Source organism: Uloborus diversus, chromosome 4 (genome assembly GCF_026930045.1).
Source record: "Uloborus diversus isolate 005 chromosome 4, Udiv.v.3.1, whole genome shotgun sequence".
Lineage (NCBI taxonomy): Eukaryota > Metazoa > Arthropoda > Arachnida > Araneae > Uloboridae > Uloborus > Uloborus diversus.
The window spans coordinates 143,861,853-143,872,056 of NC_072734.1; positions in this window are offsets into that span (position 1 = coordinate 143,861,853).

Genomic DNA, 10,204 nt, shown 5'->3' on the forward strand with positions numbered 1-10,204 from the left:
TCCCAAACATAAAACGACTATATAATGCTGTATGATGTGAATAAAACCTTTCTAACAACAGTACATAACACACATATGATATATATATATATATATATATATATATATATATATATATATATATATATATATATATATATATATATATATATATATATATATATATATATATATATATATATATATATATATATATATATATATATATATACACACACATGTTTGTGTGTGTGTGTATGTTTATATACCACACATTAACAAATTGATTGTAGGCACATGTTTTGGGGTTTCAAGGAACCCCTTTTTTAATGTAACGAAGTATAAACTTTAGGATAAGAAGGTCATCCGAAAAAAGCACTTTTCTTGAATGATTTTTCATACATGCAGACATAGTACGTGTCTGCAATCAGTTTGCTTGATATACGTTGTTTACTATTGTTGCTTAGAAAGGGCAGATATATAAAAAAAAAAAAAAGAGCTCTCCAAATTTCCTTTTTTTTTCGTTGCCAAAAATAAAATAAATAAATTAGTACTTTGAAATGGAAATGAAAGCAGCGTACCTCAACAATAATTATTTCACGATAAAAACCCGGTCATCAGAGTCGGAGTCGTGGGGTCGAAATTGGACTGATTTTGAGGAAAAGGAATCGGCCGTCGGAGGCTTTAAAATTCAAGGAATCGAAGTCGGTCTTTCGCCCTCCGAGTCTTTATTTCTGCGGAGTCAGAGTCGGAGTCGGACTGATTTTGAGATAAATGAATGTAGAAGGCTCTAAAACTCTTGGAGTCGGAGTCGGACTGATTTTGAGATAAATGAATGTAGAAGGCTCTAAAACTCTTGGAGTCGGAGTCAGGAGTTGTTCATTTTCCCATTCGCAGCCTTGGTAAAAACATTTGCGCATTGAATTCATTTGCTTTTTATTCATTCATATCTATCTGTATCTCCGTCTTGCGTCAATGTTAAGTCTGTAGGGTAAGGTGTTTCGATTTTTATGATTTTTTTTTTCTATTTTTTGAAACAGAAAATCAAGATTGTACGAGGGTGATTTTTTTTCAAGGTCTGATCGATCGCGAAAGGAAAACCACAAAGACAATGGAAACTCTTTTATTTGGAATATGTACATACCAGGGTTGGCCGAATTGGACCCAATTGGGTTGGACCCAATGGGTTTTTTTGAAAAAACCCATTTAAAAAAACCCATTATTTAACCCACTTTTGGGTTTTTTTTAAATATTCTGAGAAGTTTTTTAAAAAATTAATTTATTTAAATACTTTTACAATTTAAACTTCTTTTTTATTTGTTCTTCACCACAGACAATGAACATAAAAAATGAATTTTGAACTTGAATAGTACTTCTTAACTCTTAACGGCATTAAAAAAATACTTCAGATTTTAAATAAATGTCTTTAAATTTTTTCTTTAACTGGTCAATAAATAACTCAAATTATATTGACCAAGTCCTGTCAGTCTGATTTTCTCAATTTTTGTAGATTGTACAGAGGAAACTAATCTAGTTAAAAGGCTTTCATGTGAATTATTTTCTGCTAACCAACACGTCACAAATCTCGAATAAACACAAGGTATATTTTTTAGAAATAAACAGATTTTTCAAACGGTCGACAGAAAACAGAACAGGTACAGTATTTTCATTATCTTACGAAAAAGTTTAATATTTCTTACTCTGTACACAGAAATAGAAAAACATGCAACATAAAGTTCAAAGAAATATCTTGATTAAGCTGGAATTCAGTCAAAAGGGATTTAAACTACTTGAGGTTCTACAGTAGTTTTACATAACGAAATAAAATACATTTAAGTAAAATGCAAAAAAAAAAAAATGTAATAACTAAAAACGTACAATAGATTTTATCACTCGAGAAGTAACTTTACCTTAACTGTTGGTAATAATGAAAATTAAAAAATCTGAAACTTCACCATTCTTGGGTTTTTTCGTCTTTTATATTTTTCTCCAGAAAACGCTGAATTTCAACTAGTTTTCCAGCTTTTTTTTACCCGAAGACAATTTTTGCACTTTGTCCATATACTTACGCTCCAATATTCTACAAGTACCCCACATTTTCCCTAAAAAAAGACAAAAAACCCCCACATTTCTTATAAAAAACCCTGGGTCCATGGGCTTTTTAAAAAAAACCCGGGTTTTTGCCAACCCTGGTACATACACCTTCCAACTACTTCTTGGCATAGTCGCCGCTTTGATTAAGACATTTGTCGTAGCGTGGTACCAATTTTTCGATACCCTCGTCACAGAAGGCAGCCACCCAAGCTTTCAACCAATTCTGTACGCTAATCTGCAGCTCGGCGTTGGAGCCAAACGTCTGTCCTTCTAGCCAGCGTTTCATGTGACCAAAGAGATGGTAATCAGAAAACGCGCCAAGTCTGGGCTGAAAGGAGGATTGTCAAACACTGTCCAGCAAAACTGCTGCAGGAGATTTTTGGTTAAAGCAGCAGTGTGTGGGCGCGCATTGTCGTGCAGAAGGACAATGCCTTATGACAACATTCCTCTACGTTTGTTCTGAGTTGCCCTTTTTTTTCAGCATTCAGAAATCGAATTACAGCACGCACTTCCTATTTGGCGAGAGACGCAATTGTTCGAGGCATGTTTCCTCGTTCACTGCATGCTCCGAAATAACCACAGCGACCTGATACACTGCACAATACTAATTGAGAGACTGTGCAACAAATCTACGCACAGCGTAATTAGCTTGACTTTCTGGTTTTCATTCCGCGATCGATCGGACCTTGAAAAAAAAAAAAAAAATAACCCTCGTATTCAGGATCTGCACAATGTATTCAAATTTCGGGTGCAAAAAATAATTTCTCGTGTAGTTGTTAATGTTAAGGAAATGTTGAATTGTTCAAAAAATACGCTTGAGATAGCTAAATAAAAAAATAAAAAATTCATACTTGTTCTTTATTAAGCACTTCTTCCAACAGTTTGTTTGAAGCAAATCCGTCTTTAAGCTCAGGATCTATATTGGTCTTATTTTGTCTTTACGTTTTCCCGTAGGCGGTAATGTTAATTTTTTTTACTGTTCAAAGTTGAACGAAAAACTGTGTAAATCAAAAATATATTTTCAATACGTGTTCTTTGTCAAGAGCTTTTTCGAACAAAGTTTGTTTGAAGAAAAGTCGCCTATAAGTTTGGTATTTATATTTGCCTTAAATTTATCCGAAGACGCTAATGTTAAGTTTTTTAAAATTATTCTAAATCAAACGAAAAAATTTTCAATTCAAAAAGTGATGTATGAGAATGAGGTGTCCTCGCTGAGATTATTCGAACAAAAAAAAAAAAAAAAAAATCGAATTGGACCCAACAGACCAACAAACACATTTTCCTTATTTTAAAACCCTAATTTCCAATTTTTAATTTTTCGACATTTGTTTTATTATTATATTTATTTTTAACTTTATTTTTTAGCAATATTTTTGAGGATGCTTTACGCCTTCTTTCATGCATTTTTTTTTCTTTTTGTCTTTTATTTTAGCAAGAAAGTAGGCTAAAAACGGGTGTTTTTTGTGCAAAAAAAAAAAAAAAAAAATTTTTGATGGAAAAAAAACTTATATAGTTAAATACCAGAGCTTCTTCGAAATACAGAAAGCTCCAGATTACTAATTCCTCATCATTTAAGATTTATAAGAAATAAAGATACTGTAACGTTATATGCTTTATATATAATCTTTATGATATGTGTACGGGTGAAAATTGGCCATAATAACTATATCTTAAAAACCGCATCCTAATGGCCGTTTCAATTTTTATGAATGTGCCTCGTTTACCCAATCTTGAAAATCACCAGACGTAATACGATGGGTTTGAATTACTTCTCCATTTCGTTGCCATTCCATTTGTAGAAACAAGAAATTCAACGAGTAGGATCCTATTGCAATTCGGGATTGCGCAATACATTATTTGAATTTAAGACGTCAAAATTCAAATGGAAGCCACGCGCGTGATGATGGATGTTTTACAATATATTTTTTAAAAATTTCCTCTCTCTCTCTCTCTCTCTCTCTCTCTCACACACACACACATACACACACAAACCTCTTCTAGGTATCAGTGAACTATTACGTAAATTAATTGTACAATTTTTACTATGAAAAACGATAACATTAAAAATTTCGGACAGGTAATAAATGTAATAAATATACATATGAATATATCCTCTGAGAAATACCGCAGAAACTAATAAAAAGTAAGCACACAATTAACGTAAAAATGTGAATTGTCTTTTTGTCACGAACTGCTTATTACTCTTACTTGACTGTAGTTAATGTACTTTTGATTTTTGGACCTGGGTCTCTGCGATCTCCACTGTCCAGCGGCTTCTACGAGTGGTACTTCTGGGGCAGCAGTGTCCATGCCCTGCTTACACATACGCGCACACACACACACACACACACGCCACCCCCCAAGAGGAAGTATATGTTCGCGGACCAGAGGATATGGACGCCATCACTTGGGAAGAATGAGTGTCATGCTCTCGGAAGTTCGTTGTATGCTGGTAGCTGTTTTGTCTAAGGAAGATTGTGTAAAGTCGAGAGGATCGAGTATTAATAAAGTCAATTCTGGAGGACAGAACCCATTTGCAGAAACTAGAAATGCAACGAATAGGGTCCTATCGCAACTCGTGATTGTTAATAACATAATTTGAATTCAAGGTGTCAAAATTCAAATAATTTATTTATTTATTTAGTTTTGTTTCCCTAAAAAAAATATCCACCTGAAAGCAATAGCAATTGGAGAACTGAGCAAGTAGTTTTGTCCAACAGAAGATTTCCAGTTTTGGTTAAAAAAAAAAAAAAAAAAAAAAAACAAGCTGATCGTAATTAATTTGGAAGAAATAAATAAAACTTGTTTTGCGCCGGACATTCACAAGTTAAAAATACAGACAGTTATAAATCTGAGCCAAATTGTAAGACAGGTTTCCTTACATTAGATGGAAATTTGGTATTAATAAAAGAAGCATGTAGTAATAATTTTAGCCATTTATTGTTTTTACTTTTCTCTCCCTTTTCTGGTTTTTCGATAGCAAAATTAAAATTTCATATGTGTTTTGACTTGCATAATTCATCTAAATGTGAGGTGTGACTTTCGAGTAAATAAAAGGTCGTCCACCACTGATTATTAAAAATGATTTTCTCCCACAATTATCTTTCGTGGGAAAACCTATCCACTCCGTGCTTCTTAAAGAAACGAAAATTGCCACAAAATAAGCACTTGTATGTTAATTACTATAATTTTTGTTCGAAAACAGATAGGGTCATTGAACCTCCTCCTCTCCCGCTCTTCTGCAGTCCATCCTGCAACTCAACTAACTGAATTACGTTTTCGCAACTTTGCGACTTTTAATACAAGCGAAATTCGCTGCATTTTCCTAAAAATTTTGGCGAGATCGAGAAAAAACAAGGCCACGTTCAAAATAAAATATACGTAAGATTTTTTTTTTTTGGTTTAACCGGGAGTATATATATATATATATATATATATATATATATATATATATATATATATATATATATATATATATATATATATATATATATATATATATATATATATATATATATATATATATATATATATATATATATATATATATATATATATATATATATATATATATATATATATATATATATATATATATATATATATATATATATATATATATATATATATATATATATATATATATATAAATTGCAGGTTTGTGTTTATTATTCTGCTACGGAAGTAAATGCCTAAAAGTGGGCTTCTTTGCACCGGTCCTAACATTGTACAGAAGCAACTTCTACAAGATTGCCACTAGTCCAGTCAGTGAACACATTGTAGCATGCATGGAATATGCGATAACTTTTGACTTCAGAATATTGTTAGGGGTAGTTCGTAAGTAAACATACTAAAAGTCCCCGACCCTGGGGGTGAACTAAAGGTAGGATGGAGGGGGAAGAAAATTTCGGGTTTTTCGAGAAAATATCAGAAACGGTGGAAAAAATGCGTTTAAAATAAAAATTCAAGCTAAATAAAATTACTATGAAACTGTTCCTACACATATGTCAAATTTTCAATAATTTTCCGTGTATGCGTTATGAAAAATCGATGATTTTCGGAAAAATTCTCTCTTTTTGTCAAACATTTGCTCCTAGTGCCTCTGAAAACCAGTATTCATGAAAATTGTCAACGCAATGTTGTAGAGCTTTAAATTTCCTTCAATTTGATATGCTATTTTGTTATATTTTATTCAACCAATGAAAAGTTACAGAATTTCAAACACGAACATTCATGGCAAAAAATGGAACATTTGCCATTCACAAATTTCAAACCGACTCGAAAGGATCGCGAACTTCCTCTTTTTTCAATAAATTCGACAATCCTGATGGACAATGAAGAAGTATTTGTGGATTACTACAACACAAATGATGTTTAAGGTGTGTGTGGGGGGGGGTCGTGAAATTGCGACTTTGTAACTAGGGGGAAGGAAAGAGTAAGAAGTGTGTCATCAAGCATTTTTCAATACGAATATGTTTATGAAAAGTAGCTTGTAAAAACAAACTTTGTGACAAAGGGAAGGGGAAGAAGGGGAGGTAGAAGGTTAAAAATGTTGAAAGAAAGTGACATTATTTGTGAACAGCCCTTTACCAAGGAATAGGACGAAAATTTGCAAAATTACGTTTGTGCAGTATGAATTGGTGGACTGAGGACGTGCACAAAGTCAGCACTATACATACTGTTTAAGGAAATTGATAACGACATTGATTTAATTAAATTTGAATTTGTTGTTATTGAGGATACCTAGTCTACAAAACTGTTAGGCAAAAAGAGATGACTGTATAAACCATATGGACATCAACGTCAGTTAGAAAATTGAAACGACGGTCAAACAAGAAGGTTTCGGTCCAACTTCCATAATAACGCATTGCAAGGGCAGTTCAACAACGGAATCAAAGTATTTATCCAGGACGAAGGGGACAACGATGACATCAATACATTACCAATTTCAAAGAACAACTTTTCCACTACTGGTGACATGACCCTTCCGCCTCAGAATAGAACCAAGATATCACCTTAAAGATGATATTTTCATTTTCTAATTACTGTCAGTCCATATTCCATATAAATCCTTCAAAATATGATTAATAATAATGTAATAAAAATTATAATTACAAAAAGGTGCTGCCGATCAGCTACATTTACATTATTTCTATTTCTAAAAGTTTCATTATCCTGCTATAGCGTCACATATTCATTTCAATAAGAGTAACGAAATTGAGTACATGCTTGAACTTCATAGTTTTTGATTGCTTGTCAGCTGGGTGTCGATGTGATTGGGCATAGGCTTCGTATTTCTTTGGTATCAGGTTTGAATCTGCAGTTGAAGTGTTCAGCCGGTGGATTTCCAAGACACAGAAAACTGTCAGGGTCCTTGTCAAATGATTGCTGCACAAGATCCCTTGAGCTCCTGCTTGGACAGACACTCTGAGATAAAAAGAACGAGAGAATTTTTTTCGAAAAGTATTGGTTTTCAAAAACGCGTACCTAAAATAACACGGAAAATGTGACGTATATGTATGAAAACAATTTCACAATAAATTCAGTTAACTTTTACTTTTATTCGGAACACATTTTTCCTGCCGTTTCCGAGATATAATCGAAAACCCCAAAATTTGGCTCCCTCTTCCCACCTTTGTCTCTCCCCCCCCCCCCAGGGTCGGGAACTTTCAGTATATTTACTTATTAATTACTTCTAGCAAATTTCTTACTGAGGAAATGCTGGCTTTCTGCACTTCCTAAGTTCACTTTCGTTAAATAATGCAATGGGTATGGAGCTAATTCATACTGCATAAACGTAGTTCTGCAAATCTTCGTCAAATTTCTTGGTAAGAGGCTGTTCATAAATGATGTTACACTTTTTCTCAACATTTTGACCCCCTCCCCATTTGTCACAAAGTACTTTTCATAAGCTAATTTTTATAAACATATTCGTATTAAAAAATGCTTGATGTCACATTTCTTACTTTTTCCCTCTCTCTTGTCACAATTTTACAACCCCCCCCTCAACCCTTAAACATCATTTGAGTTGTAGTAATCCACAAATACTTCTTTACTGTCCATCAGGATTGTCGAATTCATTGAAGAAAGAAGAAGTTCGCGATCCTTTTGAGCCGGTTTGAAATTTGTGAATGGCAAGTGTTCCATTTTTTGCCATGAAAGTGCGTGTTTGAAATTCTGTAACTGTTTCATTGGTTGAATAAAATATAACAAAGTAGCATATCAAATTGAAGGAAATTTAAAGCTCTACAACTTTGCGTTGACAATGTTCATGAATACTGATCTTCAGAGGCACTAGGAGCAAATGTTTGACAAAAAGAGAGAATTTTTCCGAAAATCATCGATTTTTCATAACGCATACACGGAAAAATGTTGAAAATTTGACATATGTGTAGAAACAGTTTCATAGTAATTTTATTTAGCTTGAATTTTTATTTTAAACGCATTTTTTTCACCGTTTCCGACATTTTCTCGAAAAACCCAAAATTTTCTTCCCCCTTCCCTCCCATCTTTAGCTCAAGCCCCAGGGTCGGGGACTTTTAGCATGTTTATTTACTAACTAACACTAACAATATTCTGAAGTCAAAAATTATCGCATATTCCATGCATGCTACACCCCTGTATTGAGCACTCATTGACTGGACTATATTGATTTTGAAGTTTCTACTAAGTTAATTAAAGAGGTACTTCAATTTTATTAATGGCAGATATTGTGTAAAACTGATAAAACTGATTCATATAAATTTTTAGTAATTGAACTTCAGTAAACTGAATACAAGTATGAAGTTTTGATGAAAATATGATCTTATCTTTGCTGAGAAAAAATATTCACTTGAAGATATTTATTGTACCGTATAGAACCCTACCTCCGGACTGCTCGGGACGCAACCTTTCCGGCTTTCGGAATTTCCTGGATCTTGGATTCTGACTCAAAAAACAGTGAAAACTATCCTTTCGTACATTATTTATCACGTTTTTTCTGGTTTTGCTAATGTTCTCCCCAAATATCTTTTATTTTTTTTATCAATCTGAAGGAAAGTACGCTTCACTATGCTAAAACAAAAGTCGGAGGTAATTTTCAGCGGCGTAGAGTCCACGGATGTTGCATTTTATTATTATACAATGTGCCGATGCATACAATAAATAAATTTCAGTCACCATTTCCCCACCACAACTCACATAGCGCTCTCTCCAAATGCGTGATGTTCCGGCGCTATTAAACTCAATTAAACTAAGAGCTACATTTTCAATTTCAGACACATAACGAAAATCGAAAAATGCACTTAATATAACATTTTTTTTTTGACAGCGAAAAATTTTATTTCATGAACACTTGTCGAGATAACGTTTTCCACAACGTTTTTAAATTTGAAAAACTGCTTTTTGCAAAAAATTTCCTTTAATTTAAAACTTTTGGCAACCAACTGACTAGCCATTTTCAGCCTTATATTCATTATTTCATTCCCTTTCTCTATGCAATGCACTAAATTTAAAGAAACATAAAATTAAAATATTGTGGAAATAAAAAACTAATTTTATTATTTTGTAATGTACTATTGTTAATTGTGAACCTTCTTCTAAAAAGTCGCCATAGCTTGTTGCCAAAAGTATCAGTAATAAAATAATAAATTTCCAAAACTAAAATAACGAATTCCTACTACATAGTTTCTTGATATTATTTCATGCAATGGCTACGTAATATGTGGTGATAAGAAAGGGTTATTAAAGGAACAGTAATATAGCGTTTCAATTCTACACACAAACTTTAAGCATTTGTTTTTTTCAAAGTATTAAATTGAATGTAAGCTTTTTGCATCCCTTTTGGAGCTTCATGTATAAATATTAATGACAAAGGGCCGAAATATAATTACTTAATTTGGCTGCATTTGGAGAAAAATAATAGTTTAACAAGAATTTACACAATTGATAAAATGATATCAAAAAAATGGTCATTTATTTACCTGTAAATCAGAATCATCGTACAATAAGTTGTTTTGGTGATCGCAAACAGAGCTGCGGAGCACCGATACTTTTAGAACCTCCGACTCCGACTCTTTTACCCCAAAATAAGTCCGATCCAGCTCTAGCTCTGACTCCCTTAGCACTGACAGAATAGCGGACTTTGAGGGAA